The sequence below is a fragment of the Moschus berezovskii genome, chromosome 14 (genome assembly GCF_049115385.1).
Source record: "Moschus berezovskii isolate FMDL1 chromosome 14, NW_MosBer_1.0, whole genome shotgun sequence".
NCBI lineage: Eukaryota > Metazoa > Chordata > Mammalia > Artiodactyla > Moschidae > Moschus > Moschus berezovskii.
The window spans coordinates 84,462,248-84,468,784 of record NC_142473.1 but is presented as its reverse complement, the minus strand read 5'-3'; the positions used below and the strand labels follow the sequence as shown (position 1 = coordinate 84,468,784).

The 6,537-nt window shown below is 38.8% G+C and overlaps 1 pseudogene; it reads left to right on the top strand.

The window, feature by feature from the left end:
- Positions 1–4,594: 4,594 nt before the first annotated feature.
- LOC148775734 (olfactory receptor 5F1-like) lies at positions 4,595–5,546 on the top strand (annotated as a pseudogene).
- Positions 5,547–6,537: the final 991 nt, after the last annotated feature.

Below are 6,537 nucleotides of genomic sequence, written 5' to 3'. Positions count from 1 at the left end.
CTCCTACCCATGCCCCTGTTTCTACAAGAATTAGAGAGGGAAGAATCTGGGGATGCCTCCATATATGCTGGTTGAGCATCCTCAGGTACTGGCTTCTGAATATAGTATTCATCTCATAACACACTAACTGCTTGAGGGTATGAAAAGACTGTCTTATTTTATAGGAAAAGAAACATTTTGGGGTCAGTGTTGGTGCCAAAGATTTTCCACAATGGCCAACTCATTGATTTCCTGGGTACAAGATCACTTCTATATCATAATATGCATAGAATCCATTGAGTCCCATTGAGTGAAAGTCCCTCAGCCGTGTCCAACTCTTTGCGACTCCATGGACTGTAGCCCACCTGGCTCCTCTCTCCATGGAATTCTCCGGGCAAGAATACTGGAGTGGGTAGCCTTTCCTTTCTCCAGGGTATCTTCCCAACCCAGGGATCAAACCCAGGTTTCCCACATTGCAGATTCTTTATCACTGAGTCACATGCATAGAAAACCTTCCCAAACTGTTTCCTTGGTTTTGACCACTTAAGTCTTATTTTAAACTGGGCATTTCTCTCTGAACATACCTTTTAGCACTCTATGTATTATTGTTTGCTTTGCAACATGCTTCTTAGTGTTAGTCACTTAGTCATGTCTGACTCTTTGCAATCCCATGAACTGTATCCCACCAGACTCCTCTGTCAGTGGAATTCTCCAGGCAAGAATACTGAAGTGGGCAGCCATTTTCTACTCCAGGGGGTCTTTCCAACCCAGGGATCTAACCGTTGTCTCCTGCACTGCATCAGTCTCTTTAACATCTGAGTCACTGGGGAAGCCCCTGGGATATCCTTCCTCAAAAATCCAGGTCAATACTGGCAAGTGAAGAGATCTGTTTTCCTCCGATATTAGAGGGAAAAGTTCAATGATGCTTTGTAAAAATAAGCTTACATGAAAAATATTATTAATATTAGAATGAAATTTCTTTACAAATGAGGACAAAATGTTTTACAAAGACTAATAGTTAACAAAGCAATTTAGAGCTTTTAATTAGTAGATACACTATAGGGCAGATGGTTTAGAAGTGAAGTACCACAATGAACATAGGGGTGCATATATCTTTTCCAACTATAATTTTGTTTGGATAGATGCCCAGAAGTAAATTGCTGGATCATGTGGCAACTCTATTTTCAGTTTATAAAGGAACCTGCATATTCTTTGCTATAGTAGCTATATCAATTTGCATTCCCACCTACAATATAGGAAGGTTCCCTTTTTTACACACCTCCAGCATTTAACCATTTGTAGACTTTTTAATGGGCTTCCCTTGTTGCTCAGTTGGTAAAGAATCTGCCTGCAGTATGGGAGACATGCGTTTGATCCCTGGGTTGGGAAGATCTCCTGGAGAAGGGAACGGCTACCCACTCCAGTATTCTGGCCTGGAAAATTCCATAGATTATATAGTCCATGGCGTCCATGGACACGACTGAGTGACTTTCACTTACTTACTCAGACTTCTTAATGATGGCCATTCTGACTTATATGAGGTGCCACTTAATTGCAGTCTTGATTTGCATTTCTCTAATAATTAAGAATGTTGAGACTTTTTCATTTGCCTGTTAGCCATCTGTATGCCTTTCTTGTGGAAATGTCTATTTTGGCCATCTGTCCAATTTTGGATTGGGCTGTTTGTTGGTGGTATTGTTATTGAGCTATATGAGCTGTCTGTATATTTTGGAAATTAAGTGTTTGTTGGTTGCATTGTTTGCAAAAACGTTCACCCAGTTGGAAGATTGTCTTTTCATCTTATTTATACTTTCTTTTCCTGTGGAAAAGCTTTTAAGTTTCATTAGGTCCCATTGGTTTATTTTTGCTTTTATTTCTATTGCCTTGAAAGAGTAACAAAAGAAAATGTTCCTATAGTTTATTTATTTCTGTTAATATTCTCTCCTTTCATATGGACACCCAATGTAATTTATTTCACCTGTGACTTGTGTATGTGATATGGAAAATCTGTAGTTAATCTCCATGTAAGTTAAGAATCACAGACCATTTCAAAAAAACAAATGCATATGACTCTGAGGCATATAGTAATTCCCATTAGCTATCTATTTTACATATGGTGATATAAGTTTCCATGTATACCTGCGGCTGATGTTGACATTTGGCAGAAACCAACACAATTCTGTAAAGCAATTATCCTTCAATTTAAAGAAAAAATCAATAAACTTTAAAAAAGGAAGAAAAAGGAAAAGAAAAAACAAATGTAATTCTGAAACCATAAAAACGTTTATATATTCACATTACTGCCCTACTTGCTCAGGTAGAGTGTTTCTGCTATCAGTGGATGTAGTTAGTGTCCCCTTCTCATTTATTTCACTCAAGAAATGAGCTGGATTAACAAAGGAATGGGATAAATTCCTTGTACTAAGGAAAGTATAGTAACATGATTGGGGATGTGAACCGTTTTGGAAGTTTGGCAAGAAACATTAAAGTAACAAAGAGATCTACATCTAACTACATCATGAGTCAAGTTCCACATAGTGTTTTATTGCATCTACCTGTGTGTGATCACATGTAATTACTTTTGATAATGGAGTTTCCACTTTAGAGGATTGATTCTATAATGAAATCCTATTATCCTTCTTTAAGAAAAACCAGTATAAAAATGCAGCCATGAGCATGTATTCAAAAGTTGTCTCAAATTTTTACAAAGATAGAATTCAAATTTTCTCTGCCTACCATTTTATTTGAAATGACAAACTTCCTATTTTTCTGCCTCAGCTGAGTTAATAGTGATTATAGTACAAGAGGAAACAACAGACTAGATACGTTAGTACTAAGACAGATGCTGTTAAGTGTGTGGTGCTGTCCCTGTCATTAACTACTGTGGGCAGGTATACGGCATTAATTCATTAGTGAGCTGTGTAAAGAGAACAGTCTTCTGATTTAAAGTACTACAGAAATTAAAAGATGCTTACTCCTTGGAAGGAAAGTTATGACCAACCTAGACAGCATATTAAAAAGCAGAGACATTACTTTACCAACAAAGGTCTGTCTAGTCAAGGCTATGGTTTTTCCAGTGGTCATGTATGGATGTAAGAGTTGGCCTGTGAAGAAAGCTGAGCACTGAAGAATTGATGCTTTTAAACTGTGGTGTTGAATACTCTTGAGAGTCCCTTGGACTGCAAGGAGATCCAACCAGTCCAACCTAAAGGAGATCAGTCCTGTGTGTTCATTGGAACGACTGATGTTGAAGCTGAAGCTCTAATACTTTGGCCAACTGATGCGAAGAACTGACTCATTTGAAAAGACCCTGATGCTGGGAAAGATTGAAGGCAGGAGGATAAGGGGAGGACAGTGGATGAGATCGTTGGATGGCATCACCAACTAAATGGACATGGGTTTGGGTAGACTCCAGCAGTTAATGATGGATAGGGAGGCCTGGCGTGCTGCAGTTCATGGGGTCACAAAGAGTCAGACATGACTGAGTGACTGAACTGAACTGAACTATAGAAATATTCTTAAGAACATGAAAAATGTTAAAATAGCGGTTATTTAAAATGGGTTATTTATGCTATTTGGAGAACACAGAAGTGATTTCAGAGTGGTGATGCATGAATTTGGGTTTGAAGAATATAAAGAGCTATCTTTATAAGAAAAAAAATCCATTTGTTAATTCAAATACCTGTGACTATTTCAGCAAAGATAGTTCTGTACTTAGGATGTGGGCTAAGAGAGAAAGAATAGAACATAGATGTTGCCTTTCAAAAAGCAGAAGTGAAACGTGGATTTAGATCAATTATTTGAGAGTCATACAACCAAGATCCAACACAGTAAACTGCTTAATATATGTCAATGCTCATTCACGTGTACACTAACTTTCCTCTTGCTTTGGTTACTTTATTTAGTATGCTCTGTTGTCCTTAGTTTTTATTCATATTTGACTTACTTTGTTAATATTTATTAATAATTTATTAATATTATTTATTACTATTTCTACTATGTCCAGCAAACTTTTTAAAGGGAAATATTTACACCTAATGTAAGTTTAAGTAGAAAATAAAAGATGTTACCATTGGAAGGAAAACTATGATAAACCTAGACAGTGTATTAGAATGCAAAGACATCACTTTGCCGACAAAGGTCTGGATAGTCAAAGCTATGGTTTTTCCAGTAGTCACGTGTGGATGTGAGAGCTGGACCATAAAGAAGGCTAACCGCTGTAGAACCGATGCTTTTGAATTGTGGTGCTGGAGGAGAATCTTGAGAGTCCCTTAGACTGCAAGATCAAACCAGTCAATTTCAAAGGAAATCAACCCTGAATATTCACTGGGAGGACTGATGCTGAAGCTGCCATACTTTGACCACCTGATGTGAAAAGCCAATTCACTGGGAAAAAAAATACCCTAATGCTGGGAAAGATTAAAGGCAAAAGGAGGAGGATGGTGGAGGATGAGATGGTTAGATAGTATCACTGACTCAATGGACATGAATTTAAGCAAACTCCTGGACATTGTGAAGGACAAGGAAGCCTGGTGTGACACAGTGCATATGGGGTCACAAAGAGTCGGACACAGCTTAGCGACTGAAAGCACACACACTAATTTATTTATAATAAATGGCCAGAAAAAAATATATTTCACTGACTGATTTCATCTTTTCAGGATTGGCAGACACACTGGAGCAGCAGGTTATCCATTTTTTGCTCTTTTCTGTGATTTACACACTTACAGTTGGGAACGTTAGGATGATCCTCTTAATCAGGACTGATTCCCGACTTCACACACCATGAACTTTTTCCTGCCTAACTTTTCCTTTGTGGGTGCTTATTATTCATCCATCATCACTACAAAGATGCTGGTAGATTTATGATCAGAGAAGACCATCTCCTTTGCTGATTGCTTTCTGCAGATGTACTTCTTTTTAGCCTTGGCCACAACCGAATGCATCCTTTTAGGGTTAATGGCCCGTGACCGCTATATGGCCATACGCAAGCCTCTCCTTTACTCCTTGAGCATGTCCAGGACAGTCTGCCTGAAAATGGCAGCAGGGGCTTTCACTGTAAGACTGCTGAACTCCAAGTTTCAAACAAGTTGAAGAAGCAACTTTGCATTCTGCAGTTCTAATGTTATCCATCACTTCTGTGACTTCCCTTCAATTATTAAGCTCTCGTGTTTGGACACATATCTGTATGAAATCATCTTGTCCATAGTGCCTGGTGTGAATACAGTCAGAAGTCCACTGATGACCCTCACTTCCAACTCCTATATTCTCTTCTCCACCTTTTGTATTCATTCAGGGAGGAAAAGTGCAAAGAATTCTTCACATGTGCCTCTCACCTGACTGATATCATTCTGATTTATTCCACCTCCATCTGCACTTATCTGAGACCTACTTCCAGCTACTCCCTGACTCAGGATTAACTGGCTTCTGTGTTTTACACGGTGGTGATCCCCATGTTGAATCCTCTGAGCTACAGCTTCAGCAATAAGGATGTAAAAAAGGGTTTATGAAATGTAATTACTAGGAAAAGGGTTCCTTTATTTTGTGAGTGGTTCAGGACTAAATAGACTATGTCTTGAAATTTGAAATACTGGTCCATCTTATTTCCATCAGAGCATTATCTATGTAATCATGTTCTTTTAATAGTTCAGTTCAGTTCAGTCACTCAGTCATGTCCAACTCTTTGTGACCCCATGGACTGCAGCATGCCAGGCTTCACTGTTCATCACCAACTCCCGGAGTTCACTCAGACTCATTTGCATTGAGCCAGTGATGCCATCCAACCATCTCATTCTCTGTCGTCCCCTTCTCCTCCCACCTTCAATCTTTCCCAGCTTCAGGATCTTTTCAAATGAGTCAGTTCTTCACATCAGGTGGTCAAAGGATCGGATGCTTCAGCATCATTCCTTTTGATGGATATTCAAGACTGATTTCCTTTAGGATGGACTGGTTGGATCTCCTTGCAGTCCAAGGGACTTTCAAAACTTTTATCCAAAATCACAGTTCAAAAGCTAAATTCTTTGGCACTCAGCTTCTTTATAGTCCAACTAGCACATCCATATATGACTACTGGAAAAACCATAGCTTTGACTAGATGGACTTTCTGGGCAAAGTAATGTCTCTGCTTTTTTATGCTGTCTACGTTGGTCATAACTTTCCTTCCAAGGTGTAAGTGTCTTTTAATTTCACGGCTGCAATCACCACCTGCAGTGATTTTGGAGCCCCCAAAAATAAAGTCAACCACTGTTTCCACTGCTTCCCATCTATTTGACATAAAGTGATGGGACCAGATGCCATGATCTTAGTTTTCTGAATGTTGAGCTTTAAGCCAACTTTTCACTCTCCTCTTTCACTTTCATCAAGAGGCTTTTTTGTTCTTCACTTTCTGCCATAAGGGTGGTGTCACCTGCATATCTGAGGTTATTGGTATTTCTCCCGGCAATCTTGATTCCAGCTTGTGCTTCATGCATTCCAGCATTTCTCATGATGTGCTTTGCATATAAGTTAATATCATACAGCATTTATTTGATGAATATAATTTATCCCCATTAGGTAAGA